The 20,425-nt window shown below is 35.8% G+C and overlaps 1 protein-coding gene across 1 annotated transcript in view; it reads right to left on the bottom strand.

Annotated features, from left to right (window-relative positions):
- CDH2 (cadherin 2) overlaps positions 1 to 20,425 on the bottom strand; it is a 219,932-nt gene that overhangs the window by 59,639 nt on the left and 139,868 nt on the right. The window lies entirely within an intron of this gene.

Genomic DNA, 20,425 nt, shown 5'->3' with positions numbered 1-20,425 from the left:
GACTTTGTATTAGGTTGTTGTCAGGGGAAGAAAAAGAATTAACATTTATTGAATGCCAAGCATTGAACAAACCCTTCAGCTTATGACATATATTTAACTTAACAATAACATCCAGAGGCTATTCCTATTTTACATATGGGAAAAGAAAATTCAGAGAGGCTATTTAGCTTTCTTTGTGACCAGCATCTTTAGCATTTGTGCCCACGGCACTTTGACTCCTGCTTATTCTCTTCCCTATAAAAGGGCAAAAGACTCTAACAAAACTCATTTTTCTTAAGTTACTAAAACCTAAAACTTTAATAAACAATAAAAGTAAAGAAATGACCAAGAAGGCTGATAAATGCTTGTGAACAGAATAAAGAGCACACTAAACAGCTATTCTCACATTGGAGTTCAGCCCGAAATGCTGGAGTCCCTTAAAGAGGGGCGAATGGGCATGGCAGGCAAGAGGTGAATTCGCACTGGCTGTTACTGGGGGAGACTGTTCCCTACTCTGGTACTCAGCTGCCTATTTGGATGCAAGTGTCAGAGTGATGCATCGAAGGAAGGAAGGAGGCATTAAAAAAAAGGCATTTGCAAAGAAGAAAAAAAAATGTGCCTTTTCTTCCAAAGGGTTACAGCAAGTCCCTTGAATAAGAAAACAGTTGGTCTCAGCGTCTCACACTGGAGAAAACGCCTCGGAGGAAACTGCATAAAGGTCAGTTTAAATTTAAAGTCAATTTGCTTTTCTACTACCCGTGCCCCTCACCTATAACCAATATGAATTGGTTTAATATATCCGTTATTAAAATTTTCTGAGTATTTAAAGCAAACACTAACTTTCATTTGCTCTAATATTAAAATAAGCAACATTTTCGGTATTTTTCAGGTTTAAAGAAATGTGAATCAACACTTTAGCTAAAAATAAGTCATTCGCCAACTGAAAATGTTCTCTTGGGTGAAATATTAGTCCTGACTTCCTCCTGTGGTTGGGAGTTAATACACGGCGGTGCCCAGCTCACTAGGACCCGCTTCATCAATGTGAGCTACATTTACTATTTCCAAGTCACACAAATTAAAAAGCCGACTGATTTCTATAGGTAAAATGTGAATTCCATTCATTAACCACTGGTTAATGTTTATTGTCTGTTGTTCTGTTCACCTATCACTTAGATTCATGCCTGCCCTAGAACCAAGGGCTGAAACTATGCAGAGAAATTTTTTTAACACAAATTTAGAAGTTACTGGGAAAGAAGAACAGTGGAAACTGCTCTATTCTAGAATCTTAATCTTAGTCATAGTACTAATATGCATTCAGAATTTATAAATTATATTTATAATTTCTTATCCTTTCAAAAAGGTTTTCAAGAGGACTATGACAAAATATACATACAAACAAACCTGGTTTAACATAAAAATGAGAGTTGTGAGAAGGTATGAGGGAGAAAGAGATGTCTAAGGGGTACGGCTTAATTAGTAAAATTATTTTTAAAATTTAACTTTGAAGATGAGAAAAGTAAGGTGAACATCATGAACACTTGACTGTTCTAAGAACAGTATAATTCACCTGGAACAACCTGTTTCTCTTATTAAAACAATTTCCATATGGATGATATGTAAGAACTCTAACATAATAGAAAAGATTTTCAAATTCAGTTTTTAAAACATGAAGCAGTTTTATTATTATTTTAATATAAGGGCTTTTAAGAAAAGGTGATGCTAAATTTGTCTTCAATTAAAATGTATCCTTACAGGTGATTGTCTAACCTATTATATTATCTGTTACTTGAAAGATGTGGATAGTTGTCAATATCCTTAGTTGTTCTCGAACATAATTCCACTGAATCACCTCAAGCTGGTACTGATGGGAGCTGGATAATATAACTAAATCAATAATTTTACAACAGTGCCTTATGTGTCTAATGTGTGGAGATACTGAATTGCTGTTTTAGTAAAGTCATAATATTTTATCAGAGACATGTAATAAAACTGAAATTCTATGATTTAAAAAAAAAATCAAGGAACTTGACTTGAAATCTTTTTCTGACAGCAATCTTCCTCACATCAAAGCATTAATTTCCCTTAAGTGCTCAGACAATGAAACTCCAGAATTTCTTAAAATTGGAGAAAGGGAAGTACATTTCCTTAGACAACTGAGAGAATGGGCTTTGCCCATTGGATTATTCAAATTTAAAACAATTCTACTCATGACTGAATGTTTGTAGCTAAAAACATTTAAACAATATACTCATTATCAGACCTATTATATTATGTTCCTAATAGGTAGTTACTGTGTTCTAACCAACATAAACTTGGTTAACATGATTAATACCAAATTAAACATCTGGGAAAATAATTATTTTAAAATACTTTTGTAATTTTAAAGCAATGCTTCAAGTTAATGTTAACCATAAAACTATAAAATCCTTATAAAATATTAAAAAGAACCTATGGTTTTTATATATTAAATGTATTAGCAGTTAATAGCACTGTATAAAACCATATGAATGGAAATGTGCAAACACTTGCATGTGGTTTATAATTTTTGCTCAAGTGAAACATCACACCATATTTAGAAATAACTGTAAGAGAACACTATAAAATACTTTAGTGCCTAAATATGCCTTCGATTTTATGCTTTTATCCCACATTAACTGCTATTTTTGAAGGCATATTGGGAAAATAGAAATAGTTTCACAGTGTTAAAATAAGTTTGCCTTCCATAGGCACAGAGAAGTATCTATTAATGAACTAGATATTTATTAATGATTAAATGGAAAAAAAGGAGGAAGGGAGAGAAGAACTTTGCACCACCGAATTTTTCACAGTGTAGACAATGGAGAATGGTTTCCAAGTGGCAAGCTTGCTTACTAGTCTGAAAAAGCTGCTTAGATTTTTTTTCCATGCCAGGCCCTTTGAAAGTTTCAATTCAAGGAACAATTATTCCTAGAACAAGTTAGTAGCCATTCCAGTACCTACCAACTCTTGTCATATATGCACATGGATAAACTAGAGAGGATCTGGGAATATTCACATAAAGCTTGGGGAAAAAAGTTATAAACACCTTATAACATATAACTATGATAAGAAAAATGAAATACAAGGTTTTAGAGAAGATTTTATTTAATAGATATAATGCTTCCACATAAAATCTTTAAAAAGACTTCAATGAAAAATTTGTTTTTGGATTCCTGATATAACTTTTAAAAAGAAGTTTTATGACTGAAATACTGAATTCTTGATAATTACACCAAGGAAAACTGTTCACAAAAGTTGGTGGTAACATACGGTGCCACAGTGTTTATCAATTTTCCTCCAATTGGCAAAGTTCTTTCTTGTCATGAACAAGAATTCAGGCAATTGGATTTATTCAAATTCTATTTTAATGGAGGGATACTTTATTAAATTTTTTGATTCTTCCTTTTCTTATATTAACACATGTAATGTTGACATCCCTCTTTGGGAAATTTTAACCCCACAGTAATCACAAGGAAAATATATGAAAAATATATCGAGAAAGGAATGAGAAGGTACTCAATATGGTACAAATACAAAAAAAAAAAAAAAAAAAAAAAATCAAATAAACATGAAAGTAGGCACTAACAGAAGAATTAAGTGTTAAAAAAAGGCTTAAGAATTACAAAGATAAAATAGAAAAATGGCAGAAGAAATTCCTGCAGTAACAGTAGTCTCTTGTATATGGATTGAATTCTCCAGTCAAAAGGCAGAGATGAGCAGAATGGATAAAAAATATATATATATATTTTTGTTTATGAGAGACTTACCTTAAGTTCAAAGACAAAAGTAGGTTGAACATGAAAGGATGGAAAAATATACCATGAAAGCAGTAAATAAAAGAGAGCTGGGTTAGCTATACTAATATCAGATAAAATAGATCTTAAGTAAAAAATTGCTACGAGGGACAAAGAAGGTAATTATATACTGATAAAGGGGTAAATTCAACAAGACATAATAATTATAAACACATGTGCAGCTACAGCAGAGTCCCAAAATACATGAAGTAAATACTTTTCAAATGTTTTCATGCTAAGTATTTCAAGACAATGATGAAACTTTACTTAGAGCACATATAGTTACTGCTTAATATCTTTACAAATTGTCTTTAGGATTTAAAATATAACACCAACTAAACATCACAAATGAATCATTTTTATCCTTTTTCAAAGTTGGAGTTTTGTTTCAAATCCATAAATTTTTTGAGCATGTGTGGTATTTTTTACACAGCCTTTGCAGTTTTCAATTAAGTTCATTCAGATGCTCCAAAATGTCAGTTAAGTAAGCTATGTTTTTCACTTTCAACAATCTACTGTGAATAAAACTCACACATGCAAAAAAATTTCCATTCTTTACTAGCTAATAAGCTCTTGAAAAGAGAAATGTTCTTTAGACAGCCCATGCACTTTGGTATATACCAGCAAATTGTGGTATTATATTCCCGTATCTTTACATAGAGCCAACGTTTAGAGTCACATTTTGAGAATGTCAGTTTCTGCAGAGTTAAGATTCATGAGAAAACTTTGAGGTCCAAGAGCTTCCATGTGAATAAAACTCACACAGGATCTTTGGACTTTAAGAATAAACTCTTGATGCAAAATAAAGTCTTTATACCTTCATGCCATTTGGACAAGAACATGAGCCTCATATGACTTTGCTTTAAGATCTTAATCTGTTTTAAAGGGCCCATTTGCCTGCTTGAATATATAACCTACAGATTATTTTGCAGAGAAAAAAAGACTCTTCCAAGCATTTTTCTTTAAGGATTCTAACTAGTGCTATTAACTAACAGACTTAATAGTGTCCTAAAGCTATCAATGTGCAATGATAACTGTTTGATTTGATAATTTTCTTCGGATTTTGATCTGTGGCATGGCATCAATGCCTGTCCGCACAGTTTTATTCAAAGTGGCTCCTTTGCTATTTCTTCTGCTTCATTGGCTCCCAGAACATCACTGATGATGTATTAAAGAGCTAAGTAAAATAAGAAATTCTGCAACTGGATGAGACATTTTGGCTTAAAGTATTAAATGTGAAACCTTGTAAACAGCTTTTAGAGCTTGATCATGTAGTATTTTAATAAATCTCATATTTTCTGCTTGAGAGAGTCTAAAAGTTCTGCCTAAGATGGCTGTTTTGGGATACAGACCCCACGAAATTTGTCTCACCTGAAGCTTTACTTGATCAAGCTTTACTTGATCACTTTTGCACATGAATAAAACATTTAGACCGAGGACGAGAATAATGATAAGCGTTCATGAATTCCAATTTAAGGTCATCATTAAGATACTAATTAGTACCTTAAACATTTGGGGGGTGGGATTGGTAATCAGGTCTTTGTCTAGTGCCTCTCAGGTCTTTTCAGCTTTCAGCCCTAAACTATGCCTTATGATGGGAAGGTAAACATGTCAAAATGAAATCTAAGGACAAAACAGATTTTAGGCATATAAAGCTTCAGAAAATCTATTTTTCAAAAACTAAATATTTGAGGTCATCTGCATTCTTTAAAATCCATTAAATTAAAGCATACAAAAAGTATGAAGAAATACAGACACCCAAATTACAGTAATTGAAAATTCATTTCTATTTAATTTAATTAAATATCTAAAGAATACAAAACATAATCATTACATTCCTGAATAATCAAAAATAACTTTCAAAACAATTAATTCCTGAAACTTACAGTCCGTTTTAGTTTTATCATAAAATGGCTTCTTATTTTTATCACCATAAAACAGCCCAATCACAAGTAACGGTAGCATATCTGTACCCTATTCACAACACTGGTTTAAAACTCTGCCACACTGCTGTCAGGTTAAGCCTTGGTTAGACAGAGTAATGGTCACCAATATTTTTGGTTGTCTGCCCTTTCTACACATTCAGAAATATCACTCTTCTCATTTCCCTTCACAGGAGGTCTAACCATACGCCTTGCTTTGTCCAGTGAAATCTGGGGGGTGAAACGAATGCAGCAATTCCAAGCAGATGCAAATGAAGGCTGCTGCCCTCCTCTTCCTCTGTAGTGGCAATCAGGAAAGAATGTATTGTGATGGAGGTAACAGAAGTTGAAATCCACTGGCGGAGTAGGCTGAGCCAGGAGAAGAGCTGCCCTGCAGAGCCTCCACCCACAGTGGACTTTGCATGAATGAGGAAAAAAAAATCTTTTTTTTGTAGTGAACAGAAAACTGCTGGTATCTGTGGTATTTGTTACTGTAGCATATCCTGACCTGGCGTGCCTAATAGGACTTCAACGTGAGTGAACTAAAATCTTCTCAAAGCAGTAAAATTAGTCTTTAATGTCTAAAAAAATGAAATAAACCAGAATCAAACTTATTGTAGATTCATCTCATAAAACAAAACCATTTTTTATTCTGAAAGTCCTGGTATTCTACTATTTAAAAAAGTTTTATTATGACATTCCCTAAAAAGTTGTGAAACCTATTAGAGAAGCTGTTATTTGATTTCCTTTCTAGTGAAAGTCATAATGTTTAACTAACATCTATATATAAATTGCCACAAATACAGGAAAAAAGAGCTAAGACATTCTTCTTTGATATGAAATTGAAAAAAAAATCAAAACACCAGTAGGGATGATACAGAAGGATTATGACATCAAAAATATTAGAGCTTCAATAATCCAATAATGCTATGCATACAATTTTATGTATTAAACTACTGGAAAAGCAGTGCGATCATTATTGCATTCTCCCTTGTGTGAATCCTAGTAAGTCCAAAATTTTAAGCTGTGCTTCACTTCATTGATATTCTTCCTGCAGGCATCTCTATGCTATGAAATTCAATGAAAACTCTTTTCTTTTGACAGAATCCAGCTAAAAATATATGAAGTTATGAGTGCTCAGGCAGAATTATTCTCTTTTTTGCAGAACATACCCATTAACAAATTACACCGAAATATTGGTACTTCCAATTAAATTACTCTGACAAGGGACAGGTTGTGAAGAAGCTCTTTCCCCCCAACCATATGGTTATTAGCCTCTGAAATTTGATGCAATTTAGTTAGCTTCATTTCTCAGGCTATTACGTCAACAAAAAAAGGAATCCTAATTCTTATTTTTTTATGGCAGGTTTCTGTTAATTTTGAAAGAAAAAAATTTGTCATACACTTCATAGAAAACAGTAATTCTTCTTGTAGCTTTCAAAAATACCACTGGAAAAAGAAAAAAGCAAACAGAAATAAATACCTGTGTCAAAATCTATTCCAACAATGACCCCTCAAAATGTGCACAGACTAGAGAGAGCAAATTTCCCCGAGTGACCAACTTATTCAAAAATGGGCACATCAAAAGGATTTTATAACATGTTTAATGAAATTTGAATAAAAGTAAAAAGTACATAGAACGTAAATATTCACTAAGCAAGTTCACCCTCATAGTATGATGTGATATCTTATTAATGTTGCTACTGAAATTAATGCACATTAAACTATTAAATCCCAAACCACTTTGCAACTGAACAAGGGGAGCTTATAAATAAGTAGTAAATTTGGACTTTCCACAGAAAGCAAACTATAAACACAGAATAAAAGTAATAGTAAACCCAATGATATCATGCATATTAGTTCTAAACACTATCTAAAGTTTGTTAATATTAGCAATGTGATATATCCCAGGTATTTAATATATATACTGAACTCTATAAAACAATTTAACAGTGTGACTGTCTTTCCCAAAGACAATGAAGGTATTCAAAGAATTATATAAAAATGGGAAGTAAAAATAAAATTTAAATAGTAAAAGCGATTAACTAACTAAAATATAAATACAATTAATTCATTATTATTTGGGAACCATCACCATATAGCCTGGATAAAACAAAAATGAATTGGAAGGAATGAAGTTATTGTAGGATATTTGTTTTCCCCATTGCTTTGCTTTGTTTTGTTTGGAAATGTTTTCTTTTTAATTTAATAAATAAAAAAGTTAATTAAAAAAAATGAAACATGGTCTCCCTCTTTCTAACTTTCTGTCTTTTACTTTCCAACTTTCTGAATGTTATTGTACAAACCCTAGAAAGCTGTTCTAGTAGTATGAAGGTGTTCTTCCAACAGTCTAAATATGTCTTAGTCCAAGTCCAATACACTCTGGTTTAATACAGACAATTATAAGGAAAAGAAGAGTGAGTAATCTATAACATATGATAAAAAATGAGCTACATTTTTAATGCATTAAAATAGTAATAAAGATCTACTTAAAGATTATTTGATTTTATACACATGCAATAAATGCTTAAATTGGTAAAACTCTTTTAAAATGCCTGTTAATTCTATTTAGAAATTATATTTTATGCCTTATTTTTTATTATGGTGTCCAGAACTGCAATTATTTCAAAATGGTATCATCTGAACTAAATGTAAGAGCTAAAACTGTAAAACTCTTAGAAAGAAACACAGGGATATATCTTCAGAACTGTGTATTACACAACGTATCCTTAGACTTCACAAAAAAAGTATAAATGACAAAAGAAAAAAATAGATAAAATGGACTTCACAGTTAGAAACTTTCATGCATCAAAGGTCATCATCAAGAAAGCAAAGAGAGAGAAGAGGGGCTAGATGGAGGCATAGGAAGCATGGAATTTAGTTAGTCCTCTGGAACAACTAGCATATAGCCAGGAACAACTAGTAAATAGTCTGGAACAACTGTTGGGGGACATCTGTGACCAAACACACATCACACACCAGTCTAGAATGGGTGGAATGGCTGAGATGGCAGCATAAGAACTGGAAGTAAAGCTGGCAACCCTCCCCTATCGGCACAGCAGGCTGAGTCCAAACACTTCCCTCTGGGAAAAAGAGGCAGTCCCTGCTGGGAGCACAGGAACATAACTCAAACAAGCTCCAAATGTGGTTTTAGTTAATGAATTTGGACTACTGAATACAAGCTATGAACACAGATAAACCTGGAGCAAGCAGGAAAGGAACCTGAGGTTTCTCCCAGCAGAGAGGAGGTCGGGCTGACCAAAAAAAAACAAAAAAAAACAAAAAAAAACAAAAAACAAAAAACAAATAAAAACAGAGGTTTTTGGAGTCCACTGAGCACAGAATACTGAAAAAGGGCTGTGTGCCAAGAAAAGGAGCACATAGAACGGAGCACCAATTTTGGTTCTTGACTAGTAACTCAGGGGCTGGGGACTGGCTCTTAAAAGGGGTATCTTTTTCTCCCTCCCTTTTTTTTTCTTCTGATTCTAAGTAGCTCATTAGAGAAAGCCTCAGGCATTTTCAATTGTCAGCCCTGACCCAGGCAAGGGTGGAGTTAAGATAGTTAGAAAGACAAAGGAATAAGTCAAATGTAGGAGATAAATCCCTAAAGGGCTTATTTTCCCTAAGAAAAGGCAGCCAGGGTCCAGCTCAAGTGGCAGCCCTCCCTCAGAGAACTCAGAACCTAGGGCCTGGGGGAGAAAAAAAAAACAAACAGAAACAGCTTAAGCTTGGCTTCTGACACTCTCAGCTCCTAGCAGGGACAAGGTCTACTGAGAATTAAAGACAATGTACCTCTTTACACTGGTGGGGAGTTGCAGGCTGACAAGCACCATCTGCTAGACAGGATAGAAAAGCACAGCATCTACAGGCCTCACAAGAAAGTCTGACAACCTCCTGGGTCTCATCCTCAGGGAAACATGATACAGATTACACCCTCCTGGGACCAGGGCCCGTATGGTCTGGGAAAATCTGACTGGGGTAATCAAGGAAACCAGATGCCTAGAGAACAAAAAAATTATGAATCACACTAGAAAAAATAAAGATATGGCCCAGTCAAAGGAACAAACTTATACTTCAAATGAGATACAGGAGTTTAAACAACTAATTAAAGATCTTCAAACAATTATGCTAAATCAGTTCAAAAATCAAATTAAAGAGTTGAGGGAAGATAAGGCAAAGGAGATGAAAGACATAAAGAAAACATTGGGTGAACATAAGGAAGGACTGAAAAGTTCGAAAAAACAATGGACAGAACTTATAGAAATGAAAGACACAGCAGAAGAGAAAAAAAACACAATGGAGACATACAGCAGCAGATTTGAAGAGGCAGAAGAAAGGATTCAGGAACTAGAAGACAAGACATCTGAAATCCTAAACACAAAAGAACAGATAGGAAAAAGAATGGAAAAATACAATACAGGAGCTCAGGGAACTGAATGACAACATGAAGCACATGAATATACATGTCACAGGTGTCTCAGAAGAGGAAGAAAAGGGTAAAGGGGCAGAAACAATAATGGAGGAAATAATCACTGTAAATTTCCCATCTCTTACGAAAGACATAAAATTTCAGATCCAAAAAATGCAGTGTACCCCAAACAGAATAGATCCGAACAGATCTACTCAAGACACTTAATAATCAGATTATGAAATGTGAAAGACAAAGAGAGAATCCTGAAAGCAGCAAGAAAAAAGTGATCCATCACATACAAAGGGAAGCTTTAAAAGATTACATGCCAATTTCTCAGTAGAAACCATGGAGGCAAGAAGGAAGTGGTGTGATATATTTAAGACACTGAAAGAGAAAAACCACCAACCAAGAGTTCTATACCTGGCAAAACTGTACTTCAAAAATGATGGAGAGTTTAAAATATTTTCAGACAAACAGACACTGAGAGAATTTGTGAACAAGAGACCTGCTCTACAAGAAATAGTAAAGGGAATACTAAAGGCAGATAGGAAAAGACAGGGGAGAGAGGTTTGGAGAAGAGAGTAGAAATGAAGACTGTCAGTGAGAGTAAAAAGAGGGAGAGAGGGAAAATAAAATAAAATAAGATATGGAATACAAATTCCAAAAGTCAAAATGGTAGACAGCAAACATTGTTGAGTGAAATTAGCCAGAAACAAAAGGATGGTTACTCTATGGACTCACTAATGTGAACTAATATTGATGAGTGAAATTTGAGAGTTAAAGTTGGGAACACAGGTTATCAGCAAATAGAAAGAGGTTAGAAATTGGGCATTTGATGCTGAAGGAGTACATAAGGGTAAACAGGATTGATTGTATAGATCCAGAAATGGATAGCATAGTACTGTGTGATGGTAGCACAATACTGTAAGTACTTTGAACAAAGATGAATGTGATTATGGTTGAAAGATGAAGGCTAGGGGCATGTATGTCACCAGAAAGAAAGATGGAAGATAAAGACTGGGATTGTATAACTTAGTGAAACCTAGAGTGGTCAACGATGGTGATTAAATACACAAACGTAAGAACATTTTTAAAAGAGAGAGAACAAATCAATGTCAACATTGCGAGGTGCTGAAAATTGATGGTACAAGGGAAAAATACAATCCATGCAAACTAGAGTCTATAGTTAATGGGAACATTGTAAGATACTTCCATTAATTGTAGAAAAGAAAATATACCAAAGCTAAATGTCTGTAAGAGGGGGTTATAAGGGAGTGATATGGGATTCTTGGTGGTGATGTTGTGGTCTGACGTTTTCATTGTATTTTACTTTATTTTTTCTTTTATCTTTTATATTTTTATTTTGCACTTTTTTCTCCTTTTCTTCTATCTTTGCAGAAGAAATGGAAATGTCCTCATATAGGGTGTGGAGGTGAATGCATAACTAAGTGACTATATGGGGAATCACTGATTGTTTACTCAGAATGGATTGTATGGTGCGTGAATAAAACTGTTCAAAAATAAACAGAGTTGCTGTAAAGGAGGGGCTAGGCCTCCCTATATTTGTGCCTAAGAGCCTACTCCCGAATGCCTCTTCGTTGCTCAGATGTGGCCCTCTCTCTCTAGCTAAGCCAACTTGAAAGGTGAAATCACTGCCCTCCCCACTACGTGGGATCAGACACCCAGGGGAGTTAATTTCCCTGGCAACGTGGAATATGACTCCCGGGGAGGAATGTAGACTGGCATCGTGGGACGGAGAACATCTTCTTGACCAAAAGGGGGATGTGAAAGGAAATGAAATAAGCTTGAGTGGCAGAGAGATTCCAAAAGGAGCCGAGAGATCACTCTGGTGGGCACTCTTATGCACACTTTAGACAACCCTTTTTAGGTTCTAAAGAATTGGGGTAGCTGGTGGTGGATACCTGAAACTATCAAACTACAACCCAGAACCCATGAATCTCGAAGACAGTTGTATAAAAATGTAGCTTATGAGGGGTGACAATGGGATTGGGAAAGCCATAAGGACCACACTCCCCTTTGTCTAGTTTATGGATGGATGAGTAGAAAAATAGGGGAAGGAAACAAACAAACAGACAAAGGTACCCAGTGTTCTTTTTTACTTTAATTGCTCTTTTTCACTTTAATTATTATTCTTGTTATTTTTGTGTGTGTGCTAATGAAGGTGTCAGGGATTGATTTAGGTGATGAATGTACAGCTATGTAATGGTACTGTGAACAATCGAATGTACGATTTGTTTTGTATGACTGTGTGGTATGTGAATATATCTCAATAAAATGAAGATTTAAAAATAAATAAATAAACAGAGGCGACTGAGGGGGGCAATATGACAGCATAGAGAGGAGTGGAATTTAGTCAGTCCCCAGGAACAACTAATAAGAAACAAGGAACAATTAACAAATAATTTGGAATAACTGCTGGGGGACAACCATGACTGTAACACATCATAAACCAACCTGGATTGGGAGGAATGCCTGAGACTGCAGCATAGAATCTGTAAGTAAAAGCTGCAGAACCATGCCAAGAGCCCTTTACCCTAAGGCAGGCTGAGTTGCAAAACCTCGTAGTGGTAGAAGCTAGCAGCACTCTCCGAATGAGCGAATATAGCTCATCTGAGCTCCAACTGGGGTTTTAATTAACAAATGTGGATGGCTGAATATAAGCTACAAATTCCCAATAAGCAGAGAGAGGCTTATAGTGACAACTGACCTTAAAGAGCCGGAGGACTCCTCTGTCCTGGGAGGGGAGCCCAGAAGACCAGATGTTACCTCTGGCTGATGAGTGAAACTGAGGGGCCATGTACTGGCACAAAAGGGGGCTTTCTGAACCTTTTTCTCTCTCTCAATCTGAGGGGCGCTGAAGAGAGAGCCTTGGCTATTTTCAGTTCTTCGCAGTGCTCTGACCCAGAAAGGGGTAGACATAACAGAGTCAGAGAGATAGCAATTCAAATGCAGATGATAACTCCCTAGGGGGTGTATCTTCCCTAAGAGTAAGGAGGTGGAGCCCAGCATTCCCTTCAGAACCAGACCCCAGAGCCTGGAAGAAAACAGCTAAAACAGAAATTAAGGAGGCCACAAATCCTTACACCAGTTGGGAGTGACAGGCTGACAGGGTAGATTAGCAAGAGCACAGTGACTGGAAACCTCACAGGAAAGTCTGCCATTCCTCTAAGATACACCCAGAATACAACCCAATTCTGAGACCTGAACACGTTCTGGTCTGGGAAATTCTGACTGGGGTAACCAAGGAAACCAGATGTCTAGACAACAGAAGACTACCATCTATACTAGGAATATTGAAGATATGACCCAGTCAAAGGAACAAACTTACACCTCAATCAAGATACAGTTGAGATATTGTTTCACTTTAATGAAACAATCTATTAAAGATTTTCAAAGAAATATGCTAAATCAAATCAAAAACCAAATCAATGAGTTCAGGGAAGATATAACAAAAGAGATGAAGACTATAAAGAAAACACTGGGTGAACATAAGATAGAAATCAAAAGTTTGAAAAAATAACTGGCACAATCTATGGAAATGAAAGGCACAACACAAGAGATGAAAAACACAGCAGAGACATACAACAGCAGAGGCAGAAGAAAACACTCAGGAACTGGAGAACAAGACACCTGAAATACTACACAACAAGAACAGATAGGGAAAAGAATGGAAAAATAAGAGCAACATCTCAGGGAATTAAATGACAACATGAAGCATATGAGTGTACATATCATGGGCGTCCCAGAAGGAAAAGAGAAGGGAAAAGGGGCAGAAGTAATAATAAAGGAAATAGTCAACGAAAATTTCTCATCTCTTATGAAAGACATAAAATTACAGATCCAGGAAGCACAGCGTACCCCAAACAGAATAGATCTGAATAGATCTATGCCAAGACACTTAATAATCAGATTATTAAATGTCAAACACAAAGAGAGAATCCTGAAAGCAGCAAGAGAAAAGCAATCCATCACATACAAAGGAAACTTGATAAGACTATGTGAGGATTTCTCAGTGGAAACCATGGAGGCAAGAAGGAAGTGGTGTGATATATTTAGATATTGAAAGAGAAAAACTGCCAACCAAGAATCCTATATCCAGCAAAACTGTCCTTCAAATATGAGGGAGAGTTTAAAATATTCACTGACAAACAGACATTGAGAGAGTTTGTGAACAAGATACCTGCTCTACAGGAAACACTGAAGGGAGCACTACAGACAGATAGGAAAAGACAGAAGTGAGAGGTTTGGAACACAATTTTGGGTGATGGTAGTACACTGAACCAACCACTGTGAGTATGGTTGAAAGAGGAAGGTTGGGAGCATGTGGGACACAAGAAGGAAAGAGGAAAGATAAAGACTGGAACTGTATAACTCAGTGAAATCTAGAGTGTTCAACAATTGTGATAAAATGTACAAATATGTTTTTACATGAGGGAAAAATGAATGTCAACCTTGAAAGGTGTTAGAAATAGAGTGGTATTGGGGAAAAGAAATACAAGCAATGCAAACTAGAGACTACAGTTAACAGAAACTTTGTAATATGCTTTCTTTAATGTAATGAAGGCAATATACCAAAGCTAAATGCCTATAAGAGGAGGACATAAGGGAGGGCTATGGGACTCTTGGCATTGGTGATGTTGTCTGAATCTTTTATTCTACTTTAGTTTAATTCTATCTTTCCTTTCACTGCTTTTTAGTTGTCATTTTTTTTTCTTTCTTTTTCATTTCCTTTTGTCTCTCTGCCTTCTTTGACTCTTCCTCCTTCTTTGTGGAAGAAATGGAGATGTCCTTATAGAGATAGTGGTGATGGTGGTGAATACATAAATATGTAACTACACAGGGAATCATCAATTGTTTACTTAGGATGGAAAGTAGAAGTGGGTGAACAAAACTGTCTTAAAAAAAAAAACGTTTATGAAGAATTCCTGAGGGTACTACATTGGATGAAATAAATCAGACACACAAGGACAAATATTGCATAGTCTCACGGATATGAACTAATTATAATATGTAAACACATAGACAAGAAATATAAGCTAACAGGATACAGAATGAGGTTAAAGAATGGGGAATGGTTGCTTATTATGAGCAGAATGTTCAACTAGGTTGAAGTTAAACGTTTGGAAGTGGACAGAGGTGATGGCAGCATGTTGTGAGAATGACTAACAGTGCTGAAAGGTGCGTGAATGTGGTGGAAAGGGGAAGCTTGAGTCACTACGTCACGAGAAGGAAAGTTGGAGGTTAAAAGATGGGAATGTATAAAACAGTGAACATTGTGGTGGACAATGTGATTAACTGTAGAAATATTACAAATCTCTTTCATGAACAAGAACAAATGTCTGACACTATAACTAGAAGTAATAATAGAGGGGTATATAGGGAAAAAATATACCTATTGTGAACTATGTTAAGAGTATTTTAACATTCATCAACAGTAACAAAAGTACTATACTAATACTATGAATCAATAATGGAAGGGGGGCGAGGTTAGGGGTTGGGGAAGAATTGAATTTTCTTTTTTGTCTTTATTTCTTTTCTGGAGTAATGAAAATGTTCTAAAAATTGGAAAAAAAATAATTGTGATAAATGCACAACTGTACAATGGTACTGTGGGCAACTGATTGTGCACTTTGGATCTTTGGATAATTGTATGGTATGTGAACAATATTAATAAAATAAAATTTAAAAAAATAAACAGAGGGGTACAAGTGCTGGAGAAAATGTGGATTGAGGGATGTATCTATTCACTGTTGGTAGGGAAGTAGAATGGTGCAGCCCATCTGGAGGGCAATGTGGTGGTATCACAGGAAGTTAACTATGGGGTTGCCATACAGTCCTGCAACCCCATTACTGGGTATCTACTTGGAAGAACTGAGAACAGGGACACGAATGGACACTGCACACTAGGGTTTATGATTAATGATTTGCAACTGATGGAGATGACCTAAGGGTGCATTCACTGATAAATAGAATGGTGAATTGTGGTGTATACATTCAATGGAATATTGAGCAGCGGCAAGAAGAAATGAAGTTGTGAGGATGCAGCTAGGTGAATGGACCTTGAGGACAGTATATTGAGTGAAATAAGCCAGAATAAAAAAGGTAAACATTATAATGCCTCACTAATATGGACTAACTATAATGTGCAAACTCTGAGAACTCAATCTGAGAGCACAGGTTACCAGGGGAAGGCTTATTGTAATGGTTCCTAGATTGTAAGCTCTTACAGAATTCAAATATATTCATGAGTTGTAATGGTTATTTCTGAATTCTGAGATGCTGAGCTGTTTGTGTATAACTTGGTCAGTTCCTGGAAATTTGGGGGTTTGTGTGGCACCCGGGACTCAGAGCCAGAGTCCTGCAGCTATGAATGTCAGCATTACTCCATACAGCAAATGTTAAAGAAGCTGAAAAAGAGATCAGACTTTAATTAGAGACATGAATAAAATGCAGTTGGTTAGGACTAAGGTATCAGACTAAAGGGAAAAGTAAGATGTTGACTGCATATTAAAACTTTAATTTCTATGTGAGACCAAAGGAATTGGCATTTATTTGGTGGAAAATCTATATTTTCTGTAGCATGCTACATAATTTAACCTGTATGGTCAGTTTATTCAAACATCATGATTACACGGAATCTTGAATAGGGGGTGAGATCTGGTTGTTTTTTACAGGTTAGCATGAAGCCCCGATACATCCCACAGTAATTTGGGCAGAGAATACAAATGTATTTGCAAAGCCCCCTTGAGGGACTGGTGAAAATTTGGAAATATTAAACCCCCCCACCTGGGGAATTCTTGATATTCTTGCAAGCACTGGGGACTACCACTGTAGTAGGCTGAGCCCTCGGATCTTGGGGCTTGCCCCTATGAAGTTTGTTACTGCAAAGAAGAGGCTAAGCCTACTTTAAATTCTGCCTAAAAGTCACCCCCAGAGAATCTCTTCCGTTGCTCAGATGTGGCCTCTCTCTCTAAGCCCACACTTGTAGGTAAACTCACTGCCCTCCCTCATATGTGGGACATGACTCCCAGGGGCATAAATCTTCCTGGCAACATGGGTCATGACTCCTGGGGGTGAGCCTGGATGCAGCATCATGGGATGAAGAAAGCTTTCTGGATCAAAAGGGGGAAGAGAAATGAAATAAAATAAAGTTTCAATGGCTGAGAGATTTCAAATGGTTGCTCATTTCAAATAATTTCAAATGGAAAGGTCATTCTGGAGGTTATTTCTTATGCATTATATAGATTTCCATTTTTAGTCTTTAATGTATAGAATAGCTAGAAGGAAATACCTAAAACTGTTGAACTGCAATCCAGTATCCTTGATTCTTGAAGATGACTGTATAACTATATTATAACTTATAATGTATGACTGTGTGACTATGAAAATATTTTGGCTCTTACTCTCTTTATCCAGTATACGGGAAAAGGAGAAGAAAAAAGGGCAAAAAAAAATAAATAAATGAATAATGGGGGGGGTAGGAGATGTTTTGGGTGTCCTTTCGTACTTTTATTTTTATTGTTATTTTCATTTTTATTTCTTGGAGTAATGAATATGTCAGATGATGAATGCACAACTATATGATGATTGTACACTTTGGATGATTGTATGGTATGTGAATATATCTCAATAAAATTGCATTTAAAAAAACAAAACAAAACAAAGTGTACATGAAGGAAAACAAAAAGACAACCAACAGAATGTAGAAAATATTTGGAAACCATATATCTGAAAATATATTTAGAATATATAAAGAACTCCTACAACTCAACAACAAAGAGACAAACATTACAATTTAAAAATGGGCAAAGGACTTGAATAGACATTTCGTCAAAAAAGATACACAAATTGTTAATGAGGACATAAAAATCTGCTCAATGTCATTAGCCATCAGGGAAATAGAAATCAAAAGCACAATGAGATACTACCTCACACCCACTAGAATGGCTATTTTTAAAAATAAAAACAAAAACAAAACAGAAAATAACAACTGTTGGCAAGGTGTGAACAAATAGGAACCTCAGTATACTGTTGGGGGAACGTAAAATGGTACAGCCACTGTGGAAAACAGTTGGATGGTTTCTCAAAAAGTTAAACACAGAACGACCACATGACCTGGCAATCCCGCTTCTAGGTATATACTCAAAAGAACCAAAGGCAGGAACTAAGACAGATATTTGTTCACCAATGTTCATAGCAGCATTGTTCACAATAGCCAAAAGGTGGAAGCAACCCAAGTTTCCATCAACAGACGAATGGATAAACAAACTGTGGTATATAAACATTATCAAGCATACAACAGAATGAAGTCCTGATATATGCTACAACATATACCCATGTTAAATCTCTTGAACTTGATAACTGTATTTAAGGTGGTTAAAGAAGTGAACATTCCTGTTCTTAGGAAATATATGTGGCAGTATTACATGCTCAAGGAGCATGAAGTTTATAACCTACTCTTGAATGTTTACAAAATAGCTAAATAGACAGACAGACAGATGGATAGATAGAATGACATGGTAAATGTGGCAAAATGTTGAAAGCTGATAGATCTAGGTATTGGAGGGGTATGTTGGAGTTTTCTAAGTAAATTTTGTATTAAATTTGCAACTGTCCTATATGTTTGAAATTTTTTCTAAATAAAAAAAATTAAATGCTATTGTCGGTTAAAAAGCAAAGCTAAAAAAACTGTCTTCTGCCCTGCCTTTACCACAGCCCAGATCGACCATCTACCTCTGTGAACGTACCAACTTAGAATTTGAATAATTAGGCAAAATCGGCTGCTTCAACTGACAGTAATAAGCCTTATCCTCCTTAATGGGCTAACATTTCCTCTTGGAGAAATGATTACACTTCTGTTTCACCATTCTCATTAATTATATTAAACTGAGTAGGATTAATTGTCGCACACTGTAACTTTATGGCCATCTCGTACGCTCCAAACTGTGATTTATCTGGAAAGCATCTTAGGGCACCCTATCCCCTGCCCCTCCCAAAATGCCACCATAGCACTCTTTGTCCAGCTATTGCATATACTCCTGGAGGGTCAAGTTCTCTTTAAAAAATGGTACACATATAAAGATTTTGCACATTTAATTTACCCCACGTAAATAAACAAACATGTATTAAAGGATTTTCATTAAGTTAACCAAGATGATGTCAAGGCAAATAATCTGTGTACAAATTATTTGCTTCCAACTTACATTTTTCAATTTGCACATATTAGCTACAATAAATTGAGTTAGGCTAAAACAATATCCTTATCCTGTCCTGACCAGTAGATGCAAGAAACAGACTAGTCTGAATTATACCCTTTTGCCTAAATACCCCGGAATGCTAATGTTTTAGGACTGGAGCTTTAAAACCATGTTTTATTATTTTAATTCAGCTTTATTGAGATACAGTCACATATCATACAATCAACCTCGGTGTACAATCAACTGTTCACAGTACCATCTTGTAGTTGTGCATTCATAACCCCAATCTATTTTTGAACATTTTCCTTACATCAGAAAGAATCAGAAGAATAAAAAATAAAAATAAAAAAAGAACACCGTAATCACCCCCCCATCCCACCCTATTTTTCATTTAGGTTTTGCCCCCATTTTTCTACTTAGCCATCTATACACTGGATAAACGGAGTGTGATCCACCGAGTTTTCACAATCACACTGTCACCCCTTATAAGCTACATTGTTATACAATCGTGTTCAAGAGTCAAGGCTACTGGGTTGGAGTTTGGTAGTTTCAGCTATTTACTTCTAGCTATTCCAATATATTAAAAGCTAAAAAGTGTTACCTATGTAGTTCATAAGAATGTCCACCAGAGTGACCTCTCGACTTCTTGTGAAATCTCTCAGCCACTGAAGCTTTCTTTCGTTTCATTTCGCATCCCCCTTTTGGTCAAGAAGATGTTCTCAATCCCACGATGCCGGGTCCAGATTCATCCCCGGGAGTCATATCCTGCGTTGCCAGGGAGATTTACACCCCTGGGAGTCAGGTCCCACGTAGGGGGGAGGGCAGTGAGATCACTCACCAAGGTGGTTTAGTTAGAGAGAGAGGGCCACATCTGAGCAACAAAGAGGTACTCAGGGGGAGACTCTTAGGCACAATTATAAGCAGGTTTAGCCTCTCCTTGCAGCAACAAGCTTCACAGGGGCCAGCCCCAAGACAGAGGGCTCAGCACATCAAGCTGTCAGTCCCCAGTAAAACCATGGTTTTAAAAAAAAAAGAACTGACACTAAATATTTGACTTACAGAGGCATAAAAATGAAATAGAAC

Source organism: Choloepus didactylus, chromosome 16 (assembly GCF_015220235.1).
Source record: "Choloepus didactylus isolate mChoDid1 chromosome 16, mChoDid1.pri, whole genome shotgun sequence".
In the NCBI taxonomy this organism is placed as follows: Eukaryota; Metazoa; Chordata; class Mammalia; order Pilosa; family Megalonychidae; genus Choloepus; species Choloepus didactylus.
The sequence above is the reverse complement of the archived record's forward strand: the minus strand, read 5'-3'. Positions and strand labels throughout refer to the sequence as shown.